Consider the following 27,355-nt stretch of genomic DNA (forward strand, 5'->3'; position numbering starts at 1 on the left):
GAGTTTAGGGACCTAGATGAAACTTCAGAACAAGTTTAGGGACTTAGAGTGCAATTTACTCTTTTGATACTCTTTTGTAAATATCAAAGATTTTAAATTGTCTTGTCTGGGGAGTACCATATGTGGGGATGATTCAGTACATTTATTTAGTCCAGTTTGAGCTTCTTCCTTATGGTCTGACACAAATTGACCGATTAAACCAAGGTCTGGTCAATGACAGAGAGGTGCTGGTCAGTGAATGCTGGGATGGCGCTGAGCTGAGCATAGAGTTTAGAAGATCTTTTGGAGAGGAGGAGCTGAGTGAGTGGAAGGACCTTAATCAAGAATTAAACAACCATCAGCTAGGAGTGCGGAGGGATAAGGTAAAATGGAAACTTGGGAAGTTGGGCGTTTATCCCACAAATCTATGTATCGGCTTCTATCTTTTGGAGGGCTCAATATATAGTAAAAGGCTGCTGCAGAAATTATGGAAGAAAAAAAATGCCTTTCAAAGTCTGGGGTGGGATAGGGCGCCGGTGTTAGGATGGCTCACTTATTTGGCGGGGGGGGCTTAAGTTGCGGTGCAGGGGTCACGACTGACTAATTGAGGTAGACGCCTAGGCAACCAAATGGGGTGGGTTGGCTATACAAGCATGACATATTCTACCCAAATACAATTGTGATCCGGCTAGATCTTATTTATAGTAACCGACTAGAATACCCGCCACCCTAGGACATCTCAGCCTCGATGGCCTCTCTACATTGGCCTTGACGGCCTCTCATCATCAATCTCAACGGCTTCCAATCCCAAACACAAGACAATACCCAACATGATTTAGGATATTATGTGCATCATGACCGGACCTTGTTGAAATCGTTATTTTGTGTTACCATCAAGTTCTTGGTTATGCGATTTCCCTCATCTTAAATCTACTGCTTGGGCATACCCCTATTGGACTTGCCGGAATACCAATCCAACAATGATCTGAAACTTTTTTTTTATTTTGTTGTTGAGGCATGGGTGTTTTGCACTAACAGAAACAAAATGGACAAGATGGCAATTGAGACGCAATTTCCGTCCTTTGTGATTGACATTCTATACAAATCTGACCTATTTTTGCAGAAGTGGGGGGTGCTGCTGCATGAGCAGGGTCAAAGAAGATGGAAGACACAAGAAGATTATGAGGAGGTGGATCCAAGAGTTTGCTATCGCAAGGAGCCAGCAACCACGCAAAGAATCTTTCATATGATTCATTCATAGTCGTTGCTTGGTGTTTTTCTGGAGTAGCATGTGTAGCTCTCCTGTTCTTTCGGTTTTTAGTTTTTACACTCTTATAAGCTGGAGTCCCCAGCAGATTGTACGAACCCACTTTATCTCTTTATATAAAAGCAACATGGCAAAAGCTTAGAGTATTAAATCAGACCGATGCATACGTGTCCAAAACTTGGAGATGGCAATAAAGTTGAGTTTCCCTGGTTCATGGCAAAGTGAGAAATGCTCCCACCATATACTGACGTCAAGAAAGGTGGAGGAAATTCTTTATTATGCTCAAAATCTCTATCAACACTGGCATAGCTGAGGTCTCACGGCATGATACTGTATGTCACAAATAACTTGCATGTCTCTTAGCTAGACCTCTGTTGATATGGACAATTTCATATTCTGAAAAGGTTTGTGTTGACACAAAATCCGATCACACACTCGAATACGCTAGAACGTGCAACAGATCGTCAACACGATCTTCACAAACAAGCTCCCTGCGCCGACCGGTCAGACCGGTATGGCGGACCGGTCAAACCGGTGCAAGCAGAGATGCCGTGAAAACCTAAAACCTCAAGGTCGAGAGGAACCCCGTCGAAGCTTGAAAATCTAGGGTTGCTCTGAGGTCGGCAAACCAGACAGATTATCCTCGAATGCCATGGAGACGAGCGAAGAATAGCAAATGGGGTTGGAAAAGCTAGGGTTTAGAGATAAAAAGTAAGGTACGAGTTGTTGAATCGATTGTGATTACCCTCAATCGGCCGTGACCCTTAATACATATAGGGTGGGGAGGTCTGTACCCATTAGGAGTCGAAACTCTATCAAACCCCGTGTTAAAATACAACTCCTAACTCAGATTGGGCGTTACGGACCGGTCTGACCGGTCTTCGAACTAGTCTGACCGCCCTGGACCGGTCTGACTGGGATGCATGTCTTCTGGGAGGCATAACTTCCTCATCCGGACTCCAAGTTGGATGTTCAATATATGCATTTCGATCGTCTCGATGAGGTTTACGCAATGGTGCAGTCCAATTGATAATTTGACAAACTTGTCTAGATCGGTCTGACCGGTTTATATGAGAGGTCTGACCGGTCTGCCCAGATTGTCCAGAAAACCTAAATCGCGCCAATTTTGGGTGTCAACATAGATTTGATGCATTGTAGCATGGCTTGCATTTGGTTGATGCTTCTTGCACCTTTTGGTATGTACAATCCAAAATAAATATTTTTTCATCTGCGTATCTGTGAAAGTTATTTAATTTGGACTACATACACCAAAAATGCATGGTCCTTGTTAGTGCTCTCACCTACACACTGTACTGCTTGCAAGAGAAAATTAGAAATGGTAGCTGCGCCTCAGTGATAGTTTGATGCAATTCAGCTTAATAAATGCATGGATCGTAACTTAAATACCTTCCGGAATCTTTATCCAGATTAACACACCTGTATGTCAGGCCCCGTTTAGTTCCCAAAAATTTTCCTACAGTACCCGTCACATCGAATCTTTCGACACATGCATGAAGCATTAAATATAGTTGAAAAAATAACTAATTATACAGTCTGACTGATTTTCACGAGATGAATCTAACGACGTTAATTAATCCATGATTGGACATTAATTAGCAAATAACAACGAAAGTGCTACAATGTCAAATCCCAAACATTTTCGCGAACTAAACGGGGCCTCAGAGTTACTGGTGACAGCCTTTTGCAATGTTTACTGCTTCATTTCGGCCATCTCAGCCTGCTCCATTCACTACGGATGGTATGAAAATGGGTTTTCTGTTTTAACCAAATTGATAAGAACTCTCTAACCTATTCATTAAGATAGAGAATAGAGTTTTAAAGAGACAATCACAAACCAAATACCTTGGCCGTGATCAACCACCAACAGATAAAAAAACTACGAGTGCCCAACACACAATAAAAAATGGTGACTATTTGCAATGTGCTTCTTTTTTAGGGCATGATAGTATCTGTACTTCAGTACTTGCGGTTGTTTGAGCCTTGATTGCATAGATATGCAGTGTATTCTGACACATCAAACGCGTTATATGAATCTTGTACTAATGAATTGTCCAGATCAAAAGCTACTAAGTACTAAGGCAGACAGAAACAGGAACCTAGAAGGCTAGAATATCCGTGTCGAAATTTTCCCGCATTGCATGAATGGAACTTCTAGTCAAAATAAATTTTCTGCTTTAGTTTTTCTCGCTGCAGAAAATGTGTTTCGACCCATGCTACGTGGTCCTGATCCCTTCCATGTCTACAAAATTTATACGGGAATGGAGCCGGTAGTAGCTCATCTAGAATCACTGGCAGTGGCGTTTGCTAGAGGAAACAGTGGTGGCAGCACATCTACATGGACCAGCAACGAGATGGACAACCAGCACATAAGAAATGGCAGGCTGCAAGAAATTTGGTAGACATCTGCCGGACTGAAGTATAATAAAGGATTGACGTCGATTTAATGGATCATAGCATGGCTTGCATTCTCGGTTGATGCTTCTTGCACCATTATATTGTAGTCCAAATTAAATATTTTTCATCTGCAGCTCTAAAATTTATTTAATTTGGAGTACATTGACTAAAATGGTTCTTATTTTGTACTGCTTGCCTGATGAAAATTAGAAATGGCTTGCACGCATGAGGAAGAGGAAACAGGGGCGGGGCAGGGTGGGGTGGGGGTGGAAGAGAGTGTGGAGACAAGGATGAGAGGAAACCACCTTGGACGGCTCCGCCATCGAACCCCAAAAGAGGGGATGCGTCGGGAATGGCAATCCCGGAATGCAGCATGAACGCTGAAGCTGCCGCCACCATGCGCCCACATGGCCGCGCCGCCACTGCGTGGCAATTGCGAGGAGACGCGAGATGAGCAAAATTCTTAGTTGAATGGAGTAAACTAACCGAGGGTTTAGACATCAAATATACAAACAAAACTCCTGCTTAACACATCCTGTTATCTGAACTAGACGTCTAACCACACCAAGTGGTGTTTGGCATGCTTACATACCCATGCTTCACAAGGTCGATGAGAGACGCAAATTGCATACTCTTGGATCTTGTTGACGCAAATCTGGTCAACACACAAGCGCTAGAATGCGCGGATTGTAACAATCAGAACACCAGCGAGAATCTCCGGTGACCGGTCAGACCGGTCCCGCCAACCTGTGAGACCGGTGGGACGCAGAAAATCCTGCGAAACCTAAAACCCCAAGCTCGGGAGGGACCCCGTTGGAGCTTGGAGATCTAGGGTTGTCTTGAGGTCGGCAGGCCACTCAAGACGCCCTTGAACGCCATAGAGACGAGCAAAGAACAGCATGAGGTTTGAAAAGCTAGGGTTGGAGGAAAATAGAAAAATTGTATATTGATTGATTCGATTGGGTAGAAGGACCTTAATCGGCCGTGGCCTTTATATTTATAGACCGGGGAGGACGTACCCCTTCCAAATCGGGTTACAAATGGACTAAAAAATAAAGATTTAACTCGACTCGGATTACATAGGACTAGACCAGTCTGACCGATCGGCCCGACCGGTCAGACCGGTCGGTCCTCGGTATTTGCCAATTTTGGCTGCCAACATATGCCCCCCTGCCTCTTTGGTGAGCTTTGCAAGCCAAAAATCAAGTACCAAAAACTAGCCTAAATACATGATATATACAGAAAACACAAGGTTAAAAATAATGCTAAGGGCGATATTCTATACCGGCCGTCTTCATCTTCAAGCGTCTTGCCACACACTGGGATAATATTTCTTCAAGTATCTTCCACGAAGAGCCCTTGAAAGACATTCTCCTTGCATCATGTCCACCATATAAGAATTAACGAAGATAACCTTGACGATCTTGTGCGGTCCTTCCCAACTTGGCGACCACTTGCCGAACTTGTTACTCTTTGTCCCGAGAGGCAATATTGTCTTCCAAACCAGCTCACCAATCTAAAAAGATTTTGCTCTTACCTTCTTGTTGTAAGCTCTAGCCACCCGAAGATTGTCCTTCTCAATTTCCTTCAAAGCTTGCAACCGCTTGTCACTCACTTCATCAATATTGTCCATCATCAAATCATAGTAATCAACAGCGGTAAGATCATTTTGTTTAGCCAATCTATAAGCGTCCAAATTCACCTCAACGGGCAAAACGGCCTCTTGACCATATACAAGCTGGAAAGGAGTAACTTTAGTAGTATCAAGTCTAGATATACGATGAGCCCACAATGCTTCAGATAATACCTCATGCCACATCCTAGGATTTTCTTCTATCTTCTTCTTGATAACCTTTATCAAGATCTTTTTACTTGACTCGGCCTGACCACTGGCCTGAGCATAATATGGGGATGAATTGAGTATCTTGATCTTATAAGATTCGGCAAAATCACGCACCTCCTTTGAAATAAATGATGAACCTTGATCCGTCGTCAAAGTTTGAGGAATACCGAATCTATGAATAATATGCTCTGTAATAAACTCAATTACCTCCCGGTGTGTCATATTCTTCAAAGAAACTGCTTCGGTCAACTTAGTGAAATAATCCGTAGCAACTAACACGAAGCGATCTCTCTTTGAAGAAGGGGATTAATCTGACCAATGAAATCCAACCCCCAACCTCTGAATGGCCATGGCTTGATAATAGTATGCATCAACGCAGCGGGCACCAACGAATATCACCGAACCGCTGACATTCTTCACACCCCTTACAATATCTGAAATAATCCGCCATCATAGTTGGCCAATAAAAACCAGATCTCCTAAGTAACCACTTCATTTTAGGAGCCGATTGATGCGTACCACAGATGCCTTCATGAACTTCTCCCATATCAACACGGGCTAGATCAGAATTCAAACAATTGAGGAGTACATCTTCGGCGGTCCGATGATAAAGCTCATCATCGATCAAAATATATTTAAATGCCAAACGCCGAATATTTCTATCTGCACCACGACCAGGGTCCTTTAAATATGTCACAATAGGCACCCTCCAATCAGCAACTTCGGCCTTCCCTTTGGAATTAGAAGCAATGGCCGACTCGCTGTTTTCAGTTATTTGACCGGTCAGACCGGTCTCTGGACTGGTCAGACCAGTATGGGCGGTCAGACCGGTTGGAGCATCCGGTCTGACCGGTTCGTCCAGAACCAGTAACTCGGCTGTTGCTCGCATCGGCTTCATCATGTTAAAATATTTTTAGTAACATTGTAGCCAGATGCTTGCTCAGCCAGAGCATTTGCCTTTTTATTATCCTCTCTTGGAATATGTCGAATAACAAATTCATCAAAGCAAGAGATAATTTCAAAGCATCTATCAAGATATGCATTTAATGATCCATTGTAACATTGGTATACCTTGGATACTTGCTGCACCACCAGAAGTGAATCTCCATAAGCTTCCACATGTTTAACACCCATTGATTCCAATAATTCCAAGCCAAATAGAAGTGCTTCATATTCAACTTGATTATTCGTGTGTTCTTCTTCCAATGGGTTTGAGAACTCAAAAATAGTGCCACTCGGAGAAATAAGAACGACACTAATTCTTGACCATCATCACAAGCCGATCCATCAAACAATAATTTCAATGGTGTGCGACTTCCAAATCATGCTCATCATTAATCCGATGGTCAACAATAAAACCCGCTACAATTTGGCCTCTAATAGCTCTCAAAGATTCATAGGCCAAATCATATTCAACAAGTGCATAACCTCACTTTCCGATTCTACCACTCAAAACCGGCTTTTGTAGCATATGCTCAATAACATCGGCTTGACAAGTAACTATGCAAGTACTAGATAAAAAATAATGCCTCAACTTGGTACAAGCATAATATAATGATAAGCACAATTTATCAATAAAAGCATACCTCGTTTCCGCATCAATAAGACGTCGGCCCACATATGTAATAATATACTCCTTTCCTCCGGTCTCTTGAGTCAAAACAGCACCAATAACTCTATCTTCTGCAGCCACATAAAGCCTAAAAGGAATACCTATCTTAGGCGCCTTGAGAACCGGTGGTGAAGATAAATATTTCTTGATCTTCTCAAAAGCTTATTGCGGTTTTGCCCCCAAGTAAATTCAGCTTCATCCTTCAACCGAAGAATAGAAGTAAAAGCATCTATCCTTCCAGACAAATTAGATATAAATCTTCTCAAGAAATTTACTTTGCCCAGAAACTTCTGCAAATCTTTCTTGCAGGTAGGAGCCTCCACTTTCTTTATGGCTTCAATTCGCTTTGGATCAATCTCTATGTCTTTCTCATGAATAATAAAGCCCAAGAACTTTCCAGCCGATACACCAAAAGCACATTTAAGCGGGTTCATCTTCAATCCATACTGATGCATCCTCTCAAGAGAAAGTATTAAATCAGCCAAATGATGACTCAAGCCGTCCGATTTAATCACAACATCATCAATATATACATCCAATATAACACCAAGTAAATTATGAAAGATCAAATTCATAGCTCTTTGATAAGTAGCACCAGCATTCTTCAAACCAAAAGTCATGACAACCCACTCAAACAAACCAACAAAACCAGGACATCTAAAGGCTGTTTTAGAAGTATCCTCTTTGGCAATTAATATTTGATTATAACCTGCATTACCATCAAGAAAACTAATAACACGATGTCCAGAAGCCTCACTGATCAACATATCGGCTATAGGCATAGGATATCCATTTTTAGGAGTAGTGTTATTAAGATCTCTAAAATCAATGCAAACTCTAATCATGCCCAAATCTTTCTTTTCAACAGGCACAATATTAGAGATCCACTCTACATAACGACAAGACCGAATAAATCTAGCATTTAATAAGCGATTAATTTCCTCTTTTATTCGGTCATACATAACCAGAGATTAAAACACCTAGCAGGTTGTTTATAAGGTCTAAAACCAGCTTTGATCGGCAGCTGATGCTCAACCAAATCATGACTCAAACCAGCCATCTCAGAGTATTCCCATGCAAAGCAATCGACATATTCTTTTAATAACCTTATTAAATCGGCTTTACAATCATCCGGTAAGTTTGCATTTACAAAAGTCGGCCTAGGAACAAAACCATCTTCAATGTCTATCTTTTCTAATGGATCAGCCGACGTAAAACCTTGGCCTAACTTATTAAAGTAACTGAAGTCCTCAATGGCCTCGCACATATCGTTCGTCCTTGCCCGATAGTGCCCAAGGCGCTGCTGCAGCCACTCTGCACTGGACCGGTCTGACCGGTCTGGTACACCGATCTGACCGGTCGGCTGGTCTGACTAGTCAGAGGCAGCGGTCTGACCGGTCGGCTCTGTGTTACTGACCTGATTCATCACAAAAGTAAATGTAGCCGATTCTCCATCGGCTTTAGGACAGCAGATACAAAACCCTCCTTGGTGCAACTGATCAAGTCGTAATCGGTCAAGTCCAGGCCCGATAAGCACTTGATGTTGTCATGTGCACCAACGAACTCGGAACTAGCGATTGCAATGAAAGAAGAGGCAACCATGCACAACCTCAATTTCATCGCCGATCCACTAAATAAGGAACTGTTGCAAGGAAGATGACACACATTGTTTGGCATGAATCCAATCACGTCCAAGTATAGGACTAAAGTTACCTTGCACCTCGGAGATGAAGAATGCTGTCGGGATCGTCTTGCTCCCAACGGTCAGCTCCATTGAAACAACCCCCTTGGCTCCAATGGGATCACCTCCTCCAATGCCACTGACCGTCATGTTCATCTTGATCAATTCTTTGTCCATCCCACCGAGCTTCTTGTACAATGAATATGGCATCAAATTCACAATTGCCCCACTATCCACGAGCATACAAGAAATTGGCTTCCCGTTGATGTGCCCCCTCATGTAGAGAGCCTTCAAATGATTATCTGACTCTCTGGGCTTCTAAAATATAGCCTCACGTGGCCCAAAGTCCAGATGATCAGCTTCCTCCTCCGTCATTGCCAAGTAATCATCGGAGAAGCGCACAACATTAATCTCCATGTTGGTATGTTCAAAAGCAGCTTCATAACCCACCAACTCCTTGTCTTCTGTTGCTGAAGGAGCTGCTGGAACCTCTGTTGTGCTAGGAGCCGAAGTGGAAGCACCTTCTTCGGCTTTCTGCTCAATCTCAGGTTCGACTGGTCTGACCAGTTGCTCTGAATGGTCAGACTGGTCTGGGACACCGGTCAGACCGGTCGGCTGGGGCGATCCGACCAGTCCTGATAGCTGGTCAAGTGCCTTGAACTACCACATCTTGCCTTGAGGGATCCTTGGTCTATACTTTTTGAAGTGTTCATCCCTCAACTTCTCCGCCTCCTTTTTCTTTATGTTCCTGGCGACGAAGACACTGCTGTAGCGAAAATGGCCTCTCATGCCATATTTCAATATAATGTTTTGGCGATTGATGACACACACAACACTTGGACTAATGTGATTGTTAAGATGACTATTCTCAGGCTTTTAGGTTCAAGTGATGACAAAGAGAAGAGAGGCGTAGCAAGGCCCGAAGGGCCACCCCTACGGGGGTCCAGAAGCTGGAAACTGAAGATACACTCACCGGATTAACCGACGTTGAAGAAAATGCAAACGTCGGTGCATTGCCAAACGAAGACCGATGAAAATACATACACCGGTTGAACCAACGATACATCGGTCAATTGCATCGGTTCAGTTGTCCAGAGAGGTGGTTTTTGGAGGAACGTGAAGAAGTTACAATCACCGGTTAAACCGACGCTAATTTTACATACACCGGTTGATTGCATCGGTTAAAACGGCGATACACCGGTTAATTGCTAACGGCTAGTTTTTCACATAGCAGTTTACATACACCGGTTAAACCGATGATGGCTTTTGGGGTACGTCGGATTAACCGGCGTTACGCAGTTTTCTGGCAGCTTTTCTCCAACGGCTATATTTGCTTGTGCTGCCTATATATACCCCCAAGGCCGGGTCATTTGAGAGCGCTGGAGTTCAAGGAAGTATACAAGAGCTAAAGATCATCTCCAACCACCATAGAGATTCATTGTACATCATATAGGCTTAAGCACACTTGTGAGAGTGCTTAGTGCTTGTTTAGGCTTAGTTCTTGAGAGAACTAGCTTGAGAGAAAGCCTTGCTGCGGCAAGCACCTTGTGTACTCGTCGTGTGACCCTCCGACTTGGTGTGGAGTGGCAACGACACTTTGTGCGGGGAAGGAGGCCCCTACTTGGTGTTAAAGCTCCAAGATAGTGAAGACGGTGCCGTGGTGATGCTTCGAGATAGACGGTGGCGGTGACCTCGTCTTTGTGACTTGGCGTCACTTAGCCTTTGCTTGTCGGGAGCCTTGGAGGCGTGGCAAGACGGTGATCAAGCGAAGAGACTCGGCATCACACTTGTTCTTTGTGAGCAAGTGGCCGTGGACGTAGGGAGGGACTTTGGTGTCCTAACCGAACCACGTTAAATCGTGTGTCTTGGTGTCTTCACGGGAGTTTGCATATCCTCTCCCTTACCGCTTTACTTACCGCATTACGTTTCCGCATTTACTCTTTCTTGCTTACCTTTACTTTCCTAGTTAGTTTGATTAGGATTGGCTATAGGTGGCAAGTCTTTTGGGGTAAGTAGAGGGTAGCATAGATAAACCTTAGTCATAACTAGCATGTGTAGGACGTGTTAGGTTTATCTTATGCAATTAGATTGAGCCCTAGGATAGAAAAGCGATTAGCGACCCTATTCACCCCTCCCCCTCTAGGGTCGGACACCCCGGTGATCCTTACAACTGCAACCTCCTCTTCTGAGTATGTGTCAACCCCGGCGGGCACCACCTAGGTTGAAAATACTTTTCCTTGTCTTGGTCCTTGGAGTTGCTGCTGCTGGCCTCATGATCATTGGCCAACACAAGTTTTTGAGAAGTATCGACCGATTTCTCAATGATCATCGGTCCTCTCTGTGCATCTTGTGTCTTGCCTTCCCCATCTTCAACTTGCACAACATTGGCAATTGTAGCCTTCTCAGAATCCACTTGCATTGGCTCAGGTTCGTCCTTCTTCTCCTTGATGCAATACTCTTGATGCGTAGGACGAACTTGGGCTGGTCTCTGCTGAGACCAGTCTGACTGGTCCGGGGTTTTGCCCCTGACCAGATTGGTGTTGCCCCAATCGGCCATGAACCGGCTGTCTTAACATGTCGAACACAGGTCCTCTAGAACGTCCCTCCCCCGGGAAATGTGGCGGATACGACATCGGGTAGCATTGCATCCAGAATCCCCCATGCTCCCATGCGGGAAATTGAGAATCTGATGCCGGCGGAGCCCATGGCATGGTAGCGTACATCGGTTGCATCTGTTGAGGAGGGAACAAGGTAACCACATCACCCCTGCGCTTGCTTGATTCTCCCCTAGGAGATGAAGATGCGCCTTATCGTGGAGGTGATCTCGGTCTTTTTTTTAGTGGCCGATCATTTCAAACGGCCTTTGAGTACTTGTTCAGCAATTGACCAAATGTAGGCTTCTAATTTGCGAGCTTGCCCTGCACCTTTGGCTGGTTTGTCTTCCATGTATCCACTTCCGGACATTTAGACTTAAACATCTGGGGTTGGCCACCAGGGCGGTCTGACCGGTCTGACCAATCAGAGCAACCGGTCTAACCGGTCTCGGTTGAGCAGCAGACCGGTCTCCTGAAGAAGAGCCTTCTTGCCCCCCGGGCGCACGAGGCATATGGATTATTCTCATGTTCTTCTTCCCATCAGGAGTTTTCTTCTGAACCATCTCCCTGGCTAGAATCTTGTTATCAATAGTTAACGGCCTCTCATCACCAATGATCACATTCTTGCCCTTTGCCCCTTCGGCTTGATTCGGCCGAATGAGTACCTTAGCGTTGTTGAGATCAATGGTATGCACAGGGAAAGGAGCTTTATCTATCTTCATCGGAATGGTAAATCATCCTTCATTTCTGGCCGATTGTACCTATCGACGAAACACATTGTAATCGTTAGTTGCATGAGATGAAGAATTATGAAATTCACAATAAGCACGCCGCTTTAGCTCCTCAAGCGGTGGTATAACATGAGTAATCATTAAATGCCCAAGTCTTAACAATTCATCAAAAATACGATCACACTTGGACACGTCAAAAGTAAACTTCATCGCTTCTTGCCGATTCCTTTGAGTCGGCTTGAGAGATGCACAAGAATATGGTTTGGCCGAGGCTGATCAAACAAACTCAGTAGCATATACCTCTTTATCCTCATCATCCAAGGAATCGGAATCATATTCAACGATATGTGTATTTGAACGATGGGACTTATAGGTATCCTTTTCTTTTCTGAACCACGCCTCTTGGCCTAAAGCTCTTACATGAAGCTGATTTAATGAATAGTGATATGAACCATCAAGCTTCTCTCTATAATTAGAACGCAAACCCGCAAGAGCTAAATCGGCCAAATCCTTTTCAGAAAGAGTCAAGTTGTAGCATCGGTTTTTAATATCTTTAAATCTCTTAAAGTACTCATGGATAGATTCATCTCTACCCTACCTAACCGATGTCAAGTCTGTCAACTTAGTTTCGTTATCCCCATTATAAAAATGATCGTGAAACCTTTGCTCTAATTCGTCCCAAGAACGAATCGAGTTCGGGCCTAACGTCGAAAACAAAAAAAATGTTCTAGTTAAAGACAGAAAATAAACGAACATGCAAAGATTTGCTAGAACCAGCTTCCCCAAGTTGAGCGATATATTAGCTGATATGCTCCCAAGTCGATCAGTTATCATCATCGCTAAATTTAACAAAATCGGGAACACGCCAACCAGCAAGGTAAGGAATCAAATCGAAAGCATCAATGTACGGCCTTTGGTAAAGCCGACTCCTACCCACATCTAAACCAAGTTTAGACTTAAACATACTGGTCATATCTTCTCTCATCCTAGCAAGATCGGCCTCATAGTTACCCGTAGATGTTTGGCCTAAACGATGTGTCATAGGATCAGTAGTGGACATCGTCTGTGTGGCATAGTGAGGATTTGACTTGAGTAAATCATCCCAAACATCTTTGGGCATTGGTGGAGGGAACGGGGGTTCACCGTAAGACTTCGTAGTATACGGCGGCACAAATTCCGCCAATTCATCCTCTCGGCCAGAGGCAGCCGAAGAAGGAAGAGGCGCAAGTTGTGGCTGTGACACAGAGCCGACCACCATGGCACCGGTCTGACCGGTCGGAGCAACGGGTCAGACCGATCCAGCCATCGAGGCACCGGTCTGACCGGTCGGCTAGACCGGTCTGACTGTTTCAGCCATGGAGGGCCGAACTGTGCCTGGTGGTGGTGATTGCCCCGGGAAATAATTCGGCGGCATGCCATACTAAAAATTTTCTGTTGGCGCAGCTGAAGGACAAGCATTAGGGGTTTGATTAGAATAATCGTTAGCAACTCTCTTACCCATATTTTGCAGATTCAAATCAATAAGTAGATCTTGTGTAAGCTTCTGCGACTGTTCGAATCTACTACAAAAGGCTTCCGCGAACTGCTTAATAGATTCGAATGAAAAACTTACATCTCTTGTAGTGGAAGCAGATGGTGCAGTAGCTGTGGCCGTAGTAGATGGGTTCGGCGGTGGTGGCGTGAATGTAGGCATGATGAACTTCTCCTTCTCGATGACGCCTTGCCGAGTCTTCCCATAACATGAAGCAATCTCTTCGTGACCTCCGACTGCTCCTTCTTGAGGTGGGCCTCGAATTGCTGCGACACTCCTCATGTATGTCCTCATACTTGACATCAATGGAAGTGGAATCTACCTTGGAGGGGATAGGCTTTTCACCGGTCAATGTAACCGATGGATGCAGATCTGTCCCCAGCAGAGTGGCCAAAAAGTATGTTGACGCAAATCTGGTCAACACACAAGCGCTAGAACGTGCGGATCACAACGATTAGAACACCAGCGAGAATCTCCGGCGACCGGTCTGACCGGTCGGACGCAGAAAATCCCGCGAAAACTAAAACCCCAAGCTCGGGAGGGACCCCATCGGAGCATGGAGATCTAGGGTTGTCTTGAGGTCGGCAGGCCACTCAAGACGCCCTTGAATGCCGTACAGATGAGCAAAGAACAGCACGAGGTTGGAAAAGCTAGGGTTTGAGGAAAATAGGAAAATTGTAAATTGATTGATTCGATTGGGTAGAAGGAACTCAAACGGCCGTGACCTTTATATTTATAGACCGGGGAGGACGTACCCCTTCCAAATCGGGTTACAAACAGACTAAAAAATACAGATCTAACTCGACTCGACTTACACTGGACCAGACCGGTCTAACCGATCGGCCCGACCGGTCAGACCGGTCGGTCCTCGGTATTTGCTAATTTTAGTTGCCAACAGATCTCTGCTCTGGAAACAGCAGCAAGTACTTTATTGACCAAGCTGCACGAATCGGCGTCGAAACACCATAATTGCGTCTTAGACTGATTTTAGACACATGCCTCGTTGCTGCATTCAAAGGATGTAGCACCTGGAATGAAAAACACTTGCATTAGTTTCTTCTGGTACTTGTGTCATATCATTAGCAGTTTTGAGCCCAACAGCACTAAGGTATTGCATTGGATCTGGCAATGGTTACTGTACAGCGTAGATACCGCAAACTTCTCAACTGGTGGTCATGATTATCCTGATGGCTCTCATGCCTATGAAGCGACACGTGAGATGAAGAATGCTTGGTTGTGAGAGATTTCTGTTAAATGGATGTCTTGCACCACGAGGTATTTGTAGCCAAATGTTCTCTTATAAGGCTCTGAAACAACGAAACTTAACTTGAAATAAAGATATGTTGCTCCTTCTTTTGTCCTCTCACCTACTTTCTGTTTATTATTGGAGTGAAGTAAAATTGATAGCTGACTCAATGGTCATGTGGTAAAGTTGAACTTAAGTACATGTGTATTCTGTAGTGCAATTAAGTATGTAACCCATGTTCCTTCAATACAACCAACCGGTTGGAGAAGCTACACCAGATCATCGGAGGAAATGCAAATAATTTCAAAATTCAAATGAATGTGTCACGAAATAAGTGCACATAGAGTCACTTTGCAAAAGACATATCTTCTGTACAGCAAACAAAAGAAACAGCTATGGCACTCTACAATAAAATATATATTTATATCAACCTTTATTAGACATGGTACAAGTCTCAGTGATAGTTTGATGCAATTCATCTATCTATCTATACTATAAAAGATGAAAGAATTAAAAACAATTATCACCAACATTAACCTAGCCATCCCTCTCACAAAACAACTATTAAGGCCCACATAGAAGGAATGGGTGCTTGACAGGATTTGGTGGAAGGCAAAAAAACAGCATCAAGGAAAATGTTTCTCCACAAATCCTCTTTTTTTTTCACCACGGTACCCCCTACCCGCCCGCCTCTACCCGCCCCGCGCAGCGCTTGATTTTGGGGCTTCTTTCCATAAAAACAGTCGCGACTCCCCCTCCCATGTCCCATCGTTTCCTTCCAAAAAAAAAACATCGCAACCCTCCGTCTCCGGCCCCCGTCCGGGCCTCCGCTCCATACCGGCGCCACCGCTGCTCCGTCCCCGACCGCCGTGCTGTCCGCGCGCCGCTGTGCCGTCCCTGGCTGCCACGCCGTCCGCAGGCTGCCGCGGCTCCGATCTGTCAAGTGCCCCGCCGGATCGGGTTACAGGACGCCTCCCTCGACCCCGACGCACCACCGCTCGCCGCCGGCCGCCACCGCCGAGGTTAGTCTCCTACTCACCCTCTAGGCCTCATCTCGCCTTGGTGCACCTGCTGCCGCCGTGGATGAGCGCGCCGCAGCTTCGGACGTGCTGCAGCAAATCCCGTCGCTCGCCGCAGATCGAGCGGACACGCACGCCACGGACACCCCCGATGAGTGGGGCTCTCGCTGCCCCACCACCGTGCCACAAACCCAAAGACACGAAGTGGAGATCCGTCCTCCAAGATGCAGGCGCCTCCGGCCTCCCCCGTGCTCCATGGCTCTCCGTGCGAGATCCATGGCCCGCCGCGCCAACGACCAAGAATCGTGCTGTCGATCGACCGTCGATTGTCCGGACCACTAACTTCCACCTCAATCGTTGGCTTCTGGTAAGACATTTGATTTTTGGGTTTTTTTATCCATACCATTACAATTTTCGAAGTTTGGAGAAACACCATTACTATTCGTCTATTTCGAAACATACCATTACAATTTTTCATTTCTCGCAAAAATGACACGGAATACGTATGAAGACAACATGGGCCCAGCTGTAGGTATATATGAATACGTATATTGCATTGAAGACCCTCTCTCCTATCACTGACTCGCGGGCCCCACATGCCATCTTCTTCTTCATCCTTTCCTGCCGCCCTCCTCCTCCCATTTTCTCTCTCCTCCTTCCCTGCCGCCTCTGCATCTCCTCCTCCCTCCTCCGGCCACGTGCCGCCGCCAGCATGCCTCAGGGCTCGGCAGGGAGGACGAGCAGCAGGGCGGCGTGGCGCACAGGCTCCTCGGCACGGTGGAGCTGGCCTCCCTCCCTCCCCTGCTCCCTCCCCGGGCAGGAGCGCGGCGTGGCGAGTGGCCGGCCGGAGACGCGGTGCGGCGTGGCGCACGGCCGCCCCCTCCCCTCCCCTGTCCTCCTCCCCTGCTACCTCCAGAGCGACCCAGGGTGGCGCACGGCCCTCCGTGCCGGGGAGCTCGAGCAGGCCACGCATCGGAGGATGGCGGCGAGCGCGTGGCGGCCGGCTCCCCTGCTCCTCCATCCCTCCCCACTCGCCGGCGCTGCTCCTGCATCCCCCTCGCGGGAGGCCCCTGCTCCCTCTGTTTGCGCGCCGGCCACGACCCTTGCCTTCTCCGCGCTCACCGGCCGCCATCTTCCTCCCCGCTCGCGCGCAGCCTCCCTTCCCGGCACCGGCGCCTCCCTCCCGTGCTCCCTGTGCCCCCATCCCCTGCTCGTGGGCGGCACGGACGGCGCGTGAGGAAAGGACGAGGGCGTGAACGGCGGCGGACCGGTGGCGCGGGCAGTAGCAGCTCCGCCCCGCCGGTCCCGGGAGGGAGGAGCAGGGCGGCGCGCGGCTGGTCTGCCCCTCCACCCCCGTCGTCGTCCCCGGCCTCGCCCTGAGCCCCTATTCCGGCGTCGCGGCGCGTTCGCTCAGATCCGGCGTCGGGTGGAGAGCCGCCTCGAGCTCGACCTCGGCCGCGGGGAGGAGGAGTGCGGCAGGGAAGGAGGAAGGAGGAAGGAGGAAGAAGAAGATGACATGCGGGGCCCGCGAGTCAGTGATAGGAGAGAGGGCGTTCAATGCAATATACGTATTCATATACACCTGCAGCTGGGCCCAGATTGTCTCCATACGTATTCTGTGTCATTTTTGCGAGAAGCGAAAAATTGTAATGGTATGTTTCGAAATAGACGAATAGTAATGGCGTTTCTCCAAACTTTGAAAATTGTAATGGTATGGATAAAAAAACCCTTAATTTTTTCACTTCCTTGATACTTAGGCCCTGTTTAGTTCCCAAAAATTTTTGCACAGTACTCGTCAAATCGAATTTTCGGACACATACATAGAGCATTAAATGCATTTGAAAAAATAACTAATTACACAGTGTAACTGATTAGCACGAGCTGAATCATTTAAGCTTAATTAGTATATAATTGGATATTATTTGTCAAGTAACAACGAAATGTGCTACAGTACCAAAACCCAAACTTTTTCACCAACTAAACACACCCTTAGGTGTGGAGTAACATCATCGCCGCGCACTAACGACTTGACAGGCAGATCCTCGTAGACATCTAGAAGCAGATCCTACAGCTACACTGCATTACTCAACGTTGAAGGAACTGAGCATCGACAGCCTTAAGTTCATGGCATTTGTCCTCGGCTGTCACATTGCCCACCCACACGCTTAGGATTTCTGCTCCGCTTCAAGGTTGCCGCTTCTTACTCCTGATCTCCTGCTATTCGTGTCATTGTGATTATTTGTTAGAGTGCTTCCCTATGGCCTATACAGTTTGGTTTTTGTTTAGCGTTGGACATGGGATTGAGGCAAAGATGTTATTAGGATTTTATTTAGATATAAGTATAGTCTGAAAGCTCAAGAGAAAATTGCAACTCTATTCCATTCAGTAAATCCTACTAATTCAGTAGTCCTAATGGCAGTTTTTATATCATGTAGGTGTCCCTTTCTGTCTAAACCATAAGAAATATCAATGCAATGCCATGATATGCAGACAGCATGTGCATGCTATGAAATATCAATTCACTGTGAAGGGGAGGAGCGCATGTGCATGGTCAGCCTGTGTGCAGTTGGTCAATATAGCATGACTAAAATGTGGTTCTGAAAAAACTTGTCATTAATCTCCAAAATGCCCCTCCTATGGCGGTTCTGAAAATGTGGCAACTTGTCATTCTGAATTTCATCAGAAAATTCAGATGCCTCAAGTTGGTTCTGGAAGCAATAGACTGAAAGGATCCAATCAATTGGTTCTTGACCAATAGCACTACTGTGACACACATACTTTAATTTACCACGAGCATGCAATCTAATAGTGCAGATCCTGTTTTATAAACAATAATTTCTTCTATAGTTAACTGAATAAATGATTCTGAACAAATGCTTGCTTCAGTATCCAAGCAAGATATATTAGTCAAACCTAAAGTGGTTTCTGATCCATTTCTGGTGATCCAGTTGATGGTTGTCAAAACTGTTATGCCTCTGAAAGTCTGAAGCTTTTAAGGCCTCTGGATTTTATTGTGTTATGTTCATAACTATAATAATTGTTAGGGCTCTTAGCATTAAAATGGACATCACTATCCACTATCCAGTGAAATGTGTGATTGATTCATGGAAGTGTGAATCTTTCTGATGTCGTGTCTGTTGTGCATCTCCACTAATTTATCATGAAACTCGCTTTTTTGCCGAGTGTATTTTTTTGACACTCGGCAAACAAGCCCTTTGCCGAGTGTCTTTTGAGAAGCAGTCGGCAAATAAGATTTTTGCCGAGTGCCCGAAAGAAAACACTCGGCAAAAGAGTTTAGCACTCGGCAAAGAGCCGGTTTCTGTAGCGAGAGGTTGGTGTGGGAGCAGGATCTCACACAATAACCATGCACCCAAAAGGCTGCAACGGTAGTCATTCAGTTGGCAAAAAAAAAAAAAAAATCGTGCGAGGCCAACTTAATTAAACAGCAGTACACCGACACAGTCATTCACCGTTCATGTGTGAAGTTTGAGGAAAGATGATTATTAATATCACCATTTTATTTTATCATTTTTTCTTTCTCTTACTTTTCGTTTTTCTATTTTCATTTCTTCCCTATCTGTTCCCTGTTCTCACGAGCCCCAGAATGCTCGGCTCGGCAGCGCCTAGAGTTTCTTTCACCGGCGGCGATCCCGGCAGTCGCGCCAGCGAGGCGGCGCCTCCGCGCCCGACGCGCAACGCCTTGGCAGAATGACGGCCGTATGGGCAGCGGATGCCTCCGTGGTGATAGCCTGGCCCCGCCCGTCGCTCGCCCTACGACCGTCCACTGGGATGAGGTATGAATGGCGGTTGTCCCCTACAGCTCCTGCTCGTCGGTGGGTACTCATCCGTCCGCCGGATCGAGACCCCGCCCCTGACCGTGAAACAATTGGAGAGCATCCCTTCGGACCAGCAGAATCTAATTTTTGCCGGCAAGCAGTTGGAATGGAGGATGGCCGCACCCTTGCCGACTACAAGTTTACAACATCCAAAAGGTGTCCACCTCATCTGGTGCTCCAGCTCCGTGGTGGTCAGTAAGCCATCAGTCGTTGAAGCTGCTGATGTGCCTGAATCGTCTGGTCTCTGCATGGAGGGCATTGTCTTCGAAGCATATGTGTCATTTGTGTGATTGTGTCAAGATTGTATCTATGGTTTCATGAATTGTTTTGTGTCTGTGTTTACCCGAAACAGTTGTTGCTGTTCAGCAGTTTGACATAAGCATGATTAAGTGATTTTTCTACATGAACCTCTGCTTGGTTTGGTATACATTTCTTCTGTTTTTCAGTTACGCTTGTTCAAGCTTATGCTGCCTGAGATCGAATCTGTTAGCTATTGAGTTCGTTTTGGCTTGTGGTTGCACCTCCAGGTTCTGGCCGACTCCTATTTTCTGCCAAGCTCAAACTTCTGTCTGAATGTTTGCAAAGGGTGTTGGATTCGGAGGGTCACATTCACAACATTATGGTGTAGCTTAGTAGATTCAGAGTTTCAGACTAGTAGTTGTGTAGTCCAGGAGATCAAGTAGGTCTGTGCTGTGCAATGCAGAACCTTATTTCGATTTAAGCATTCTCAGATACTAGCAGCTATTGGAGATCATATATACTCTGTTATCTAGAGACAAAGTGACTTGCTTTTCTGTTTGAATAAAGTTTTGTGCTTGACCATTGCAACAACTGGAGTAGAGAAGTTTTTGGCTCACTAAAAAAAGAAAAAATAATTTTGGAATTTGTGACATTGATACACCATTATAAGAATTCCATCGTCTTATCAGATTGCATAGAGCAGATACAAATTGACATACACGCCGATCTTAGAAAAAAGGTTTGCTTTGAGAAAACTAAACTCATGATTAGCTCACATTGCGTGGAATTCCCAGCAAAGTATATGATCTTCTCCATTTGTAAAGATACATATTATTTACAACTGTGCAAGTCAAAGCTTGTCCATTGCAGATGTTGCTGCACCTGAGAAAGATCCAGGTATGTGCCCTCCCCTTGGGAAAAAAAATACTTGTACTGAACTGGACTCAACTAACCAAAATACTTTGACAATACCATCTGATCATACAACACCCCTACACCAAAGAGAAAGCTCCTAAAGCAACCGCAGAAAGGCGATCCTTCTCTCCGTTTGTTCTCTGGAGAGAGTGGTGACATGATGTGCTTCTTCTGAGCTGCAAGGCCGATCAACAAACGACGCACACAAATTTGAGTTCCCTCCAAAGCTTGAACTTGTAAATGTACTGAACTGGACTACAGCTGCAATCGGCCCTTATAAGTCGTTATTAGAAACATTGAGTGCCTTATCGAAAAAAGAAACATTAAGTGCAGAGGAAGTGCAGGTTGTTCAGCTCAATTGGGATTCCACCTGTGAGATGGTTGTTAGAAAGATCTAGCACTTGAAGGTTCGTCAGCCTGTGGAGCTGCAGTGGAATCTCTCCTGATAGCATGTTCGAGCTGAAATTGAATATAGCGAGCGATTTCCAGACATTTGGTTGGTACAGAACTACAGATGAAGATATGAAGCACCTCTAGTCTCATGAGCTCACGGCCTATTGAGTCTGGGATCTTCCATTTAGCCGATTGCCTCCAAGATGAAGATAAATCTGAGGAATTTGCAGTGTCAAGGGATTACTAACCTGATGAAATGCAAGACACAACAAGGACGATCGTGCTCACGGCACCAACGAGTTGCAACAGTACCATTGGTCGGGATGACGTTGCTGCCTCCAACACACACAAAACTGACAGAAGGACCATCGGACGGGGGTGGGACGTCGCACGACGGACCGCAGCGCCGTGGCGTGAATGAATGAGGATAGTCGGGGTGTTCTGGCTGGTGGTAACGCCGACGGTGGCCGGCTAGCGGCGGGCATGCAGATGCGCCACGAGGACCACGCTCCACACACGATGGAAGCAGCCAGGCAAGACGCGACACTGCCGTTGCGTGGCCAAAGGGTCGACCGGCTAGGGCCGACAGTGAACGCAGCAAGGCCTTTGTAACAACCGCCAAGCGGACGGTCCGCATTGGGCCGGCGGACGGTCTGCCCGAGGTGATGCCCAGATATTTACCCTCTTGTGGGACCCGCCTGTCATATCTCCCTCCTCCCTCTACTCACACCGTCCCGAAACCAGTGGAGCTCGACCGCTCGCCTCGACGTCGCCCCCTCCCGTCGATCTCCCTCCTCCGGCCATCCTAACTCGATTCCTTGCGTGAGTACCTTCCCTAGCCCCTCCTTCACCTTCTGCGACCCCTAGCCCCACTCCTCCCCGGCCGGAATCGTCTCCACCACCACCGGTCACCATGGAAGGCGCTTGAAGCTTGCTCCACCGTCAATCCTTCTCTCCAGTCGTCCTCCGCTCGAACCGACCGCAGGAATGGATTCGTGGTGAGTTCCCCGTGCTCTCCGGTCTTTTTCCCCCTTCCATGGTGTGTCGCCGGCGCCGGTGAATGGTCGCCGCCGCACTTGCTGCCGCCAGTGGCGAGGGTCAGAAAATTAGGTATCGCGGACAGTCCGCCTAGGAGGCGTGGACGGTCCGCAGGTCAGTTTAGGTTTCGTCCAGAGACGATGTTGTCTCTGGTAGTTTTGGCAAAATTAACTGCAGACAGTCCGCTATAGGGGAGCGGACGGTCCGCCGTTGAAACTGGAAGTTTGTCCAGAGACGATGTCTCTGGTGGGGGTCTGCAGGATTGAACTGCGGACGGTCCGCCACTTGGGTGCGGACAGTCCGCAATAGAGTCTATGAAATTGTCCAGAGGCGTTGCCGTCTCTGGTGGATTGAATACTTGAACTGCGGACGGTCCGCCAGGGGTGGCCGGACAGTCCGCATGTAGGATTAGAAATTGTTCCAGAGACGATGTTGTCTCTGGTGGGACGGTGGATTAGTACGGCGGACGGTCCGCAGCTTGGGTGCGGACAGTCCGCAGGGCATTCCATTTGAAGTAAAATAGTCGCATCATTGACCAGCACTCATTTATTTCATATGCATACGTGTAGCATCCGCAGCTGAGGGCGCCATATTTGAGGTGATCGCGGCACCGCCGGAGCAGCTGACGCAAGCCCAAGAGGAGAGGTGTGAGCACCCGGCCCAAGGCCCGTCTGACCCCAGTTCCGTGCAGCAGCCCGAAGGCAAGCCCCGGTGCATGTCCCACTACTTTTAAATTTATGACACCTACTTATGTTTCTAATACTTGTGCAATAGGTTTAGGAATTGGTTGGAACCCTAGTTGCATGATCCTTAGGTTCCCCTAAGTTATACTAGTATGTATAGGACGATAACAGTGCTATGCTTAATGGTTTCCCGATAGAAGACGAGTGATCCCTTGTCACTCGTGAGACATAGGATGTTAGAAGTCGAGTAATTTCCGGTTACTTGCGAGATATAAGATATATATATATATATTCATATTCCAGTACATGAGTTATTGAATTTTTTTATATGGAAATTGAGACCGGACGGGGAATGATGAGAATGTTTAGGGATGGCAGCAGGACAGGGTTTCTGGGTGCCTTAGCCCTGTCTGTGTCGTTTAAGGACCGGTCGTTGTGGCAGTGCTGATCGGGGATTGAATTGTACTAACCGCATGCCGGGAGTAGAAGGTAGTCGAAACCGGTAAGCCTAGTACTGCCTTGCTTCGAAAGTACAGGACTCCATCCCACCTCCTGGGATAGTCGAGTAGTCGCAGAGAAATATGGAATGCATGTATTATTTTTGGTGGTCTCATGTTGAGCTCGGCTGACCATATGATGGTGGGGCGGTCCTGTAGTTCGAGGCGGGGAGGGGAAGGGTTGGTGCGTGTGGTCCGACGGGGCTTATACGTGCCGTGTTGGTTAGGTCCACCTTGCAAGGTTAAATCGGATCGATTCGCCGTGTCTCGCGGATATGAGGGCCTTGATCTCTTTGTCACCTCGTAGCAAATGAGTTAGGATGGTAGAGATATGAAAAAAATGGATACTATTCTGAATCTTAAATTGGGTGCTTCAACATGTGTGTGTAGATAGGCAAACATTAGTGAGAGTCTATCTATATAGAAAATGCAGCTAAAACATTGAAAGTAAGGATACACCTCCTGTTGCTATTTGTGCAAAATAACCACCAGCCAAAAGCCTTGCATGTCTAGTTATGTGGGCTAAGTTATACCCACTGGTCGGGTAAGTCTTGCTGAGTATTAGTATACTCAGGGTTTGTTGCCAACATTGTTTCCGGACACACAGACGTAGACTTCTGTCCCTGCTGCGCCAAGTTCATCCGCCGTGATGCCGAGGGATGGGAGGTCGTGGAGCCAGACGTTTAGCAGGATCTCCCTAGGGCTCATTTTTGGTAGTTGTAGGCCCTTCCCTTTAGTTGAACCCGGATTTCAGTAATACAAAGTTTGTAAATTATGTATTTATTCAAACTTGGTTTGTAAAACTTAAGGTAAAGTCTTATGTATATTTGTTGTATTTTCAAATATGTGTCGTGCTTGTACCATCTGTGTCCACCTTCGTGTGGGACTATCGGTGATGTTTCGATCGGGACGTGGGTTGCGAAAGGATCGCCAAATTAAGCCATTAAGCTAATGAGCCCGATGTGTTCAAATGATGGCCATTACGCTTAATTAGAGTTTTAATTTGGCGGTTCCATCACAGCCTTGCACTGCAGGCAGCGGCGACGGCGGCTGCAGTGGCGCACGTGCAGCAAGGGGCCACCGGTGCCTGTCCAGGGGTAGAGACCCGATTTTCCGGCCGCCAACGATGATGAAGCCCTGGTCATGGGGTGGAGGCGGAGGCCGGTCAGGGGCGCTACCACGAATGGCGCCCGATGAGGGCCGGCGGGTTGGAAGGGAGGAGGGGGGCCCTGTGGCTGTGAGATGCATGAGCACGTGCAGTGGCCTGGAGGAGGCTACCGACCGGCACCCGTGAGGTGCACGACGGGAGGGGCGGATGGACGGGCGTCGGCTGGAAGAATGAGGAGAGGAATTGATGGGGCTGAGTTGCAAAAAAAAAATCTCCTCAATTTATATAATCTACTAATAATGACAACCATACCCTTTCTAATGGACGGTTGGATCTTTTCTATACTACATACTACCAAATGGTAGTATTGTTGCACTGTAAAAGAGCTCAAAACAATATAGGGACACAAGAAGTAGGATTTGAATGAGTTTCACAATGGTGAAATTATTTACTTTACCAAATAATGATTCCCATTGTGTTGGAAAGTAATATAGTTTTGTCACAGCTAAAGCTTAATTAAAGACCAATATCAAACCAATCGTTGTTCTCAAGGAAAAGCATAGTTATTGCTATATTTTATAGGAACATGTGTTTGATTCTGCATTGACTCTGGCTGGCTCTCCACATTCAGCCACTGCACTAAATATTCATCTAAACATGGCACCATGGACAAGCACCAGCGTATGGACATGATGTACAAGGAGGCTGATGAGGGGGACGATGACGTTCGATAGGAAGGTATTTCATAACGCAACCTACAACAAATGATATCATATTAATTAGGAGGCTAGAGCCGGACAATATTGCTCCCTTGGTAATACGGTTGATATTGCTTGTCCGAAAACTGAAAGGATGAGTGTTCTTCAAATCCAAACCCAAAGTTTATTAAATTTCCTCACCGGGACCCTCCAATTCTGGACCTGTACAGTTGCAATGGCGGCATCGGCCAAGGCAGGCCGCCGTTGCAACTGTACAGGTCCAGAATTGGAGGGTCCCGGGTGAGGGAATTTCTTTAATAAACTTCGGGTTTGGATTTGAAGAGAACTCATCCTTCCAGTTTTCGGACAAGCAATATCAACCGTATTACCAAGGGAGTTTTCCATTTTCTAATTTAATATTTTAATAACAGCATATATATGTGGAACTAAATTTAAAGAGATATATATAGTCCCCAACAAAACCCTTACATGTTTTGTCAACTAGGTCAGCTTCCTTATTGTGTGAGGAAAGTATTATTTTGGTTTGGAGTCGTTGAATGGGACTTCCCATGCACTGCCGGCCGAACTATAAGAGAGGGTGCCTTTAATTTGGATATAACAATTCTCAAAGGTAAATCACGTTGCTATGTTATGAATTTATGCGCTAGAAACTTTGTAGAAACTCCATCAATTATATTGCAGTGATTTGAGACCAAGAAATCACTCATTGAACAGATGCATCATGTTTATGAAGTCACATTGATGGTTGATGGGTGCCTCTTGGCGAATGCCATCACCACTAGCAAGACAATGATGCTCGCAGAATGCACAAGCTTGCTACAGGAGGCCACGGTTTATTCTTTGTAGGAATGTGACAATATATAGTGAGGCATATAAGTTGATCTCAAGATCAGTGTTTTTATTACGCACATAATGGCAGGAAGTAATGTTCACCTAGATGGTAAACATCATGGTATTACGTAGATTACATATTTTTACTATATTGATAAATATGAATAATGTAACATGTACATATGCTTAATTAAAAAACTTATAATAAGATAAGTTAAAAATAATTTCAAGTGAAATAATTATTGGGAAATTTTGCATACAGAGGTTGCGTAAATTAAAAATAAATCCTTAAACAAGACCTTGAATGATAGGTAAGTATGTGGATGCATCCACAGGTAAGTTTACACATGCATCATGTGATGAGTGTCTATGTTCAAGAAAAATATAGACTAGAGAAAAAAATTGGGCTCTGTGTGATTTGTATTTGCACAAGTGAAGTTGATTCTTTCGTATAGATATGAATATGTAATGCACGTCTATAAATTAGTAATAATTCAGTCGGCTGATCAATGTGCAAATGAGTAACTCTTCCCTATGTTGTCATAAATAACTTAATTAGATTTCTAGAAGATTTCTGAGCCATGAATTACGAACTGTAGTATGTCTAGAAGTTAGACACCCAAACTTGCACATAGACGAAAACTTATTAATAGGAACTCAATCAACCTACTATTACATGTGGTGGTTCGAGACAAAGAATCACTCACGAGACACATTTGCGCACGTCATGAATTCATCACTTTGATGGGCGATTATTGGTGCCACAGGCAATGCCACCGCCACCAGCAGCAAGACGATGATGCTTGAAGAACGCGCAATCTTGCTCCAGCACACGGCGATAGCTAGCCATTCTCTCAAGTTCTGAAAACCAGCCCGTGGGCGCCTCAAATATATATCTCACACCCTTTGTAACCCGCACAAGTCGTTCCTTCCTAGTGTCTTTCCTTGGTGGAAATGCAAATAATTCCACACCTAGCTACTATATAGCTTTGTGGGTGCCAACCAGCAAGAAACCACTCCAAAGTCACAAGTCAAAAAGTTGTCTCAAGTCTTTGTCCCACTCTTTTTTGTGTGAGTTCACGCAAAATTACTGTTACAAGACACCGACCGGTACTAAATGTCACCCTTTAGTACCGATCGGTGTCACTTACCGGGCCATAACACAACCCAATACTAA

General features: G+C 46.0%; 1 long non-coding RNA gene across 2 annotated transcripts; it reads left to right on the forward strand.

The window, feature by feature from the left end:
• The first annotated feature begins 15,725 nt into the window (after positions 1–15,725).
• LOC120684533 lies at positions 15,726–19,989 on the forward strand. Of its 2 annotated transcripts, XR_005679340.1 has the most exons (3): positions 15,731–16,285; positions 17,953–18,107; positions 18,354–19,989. It is a non-coding gene; the product is annotated as an uncharacterized LOC120684533 (long non-coding RNA). The 2 variants fall into 2 exon arrangements; XR_005679339.1 differs by having other exon boundaries at positions 15,726–16,285; positions 17,953–19,989.
• The last annotated feature ends 7,366 nt before the right edge of the window (positions 19,990–27,355 follow it).

The sequence above is a fragment of the Panicum virgatum genome, chromosome 8N (genome assembly GCF_016808335.1).
Source record: "Panicum virgatum strain AP13 chromosome 8N, P.virgatum_v5, whole genome shotgun sequence".
NCBI lineage: Eukaryota > Viridiplantae > Streptophyta > Magnoliopsida > Poales > Poaceae > Panicum > Panicum virgatum.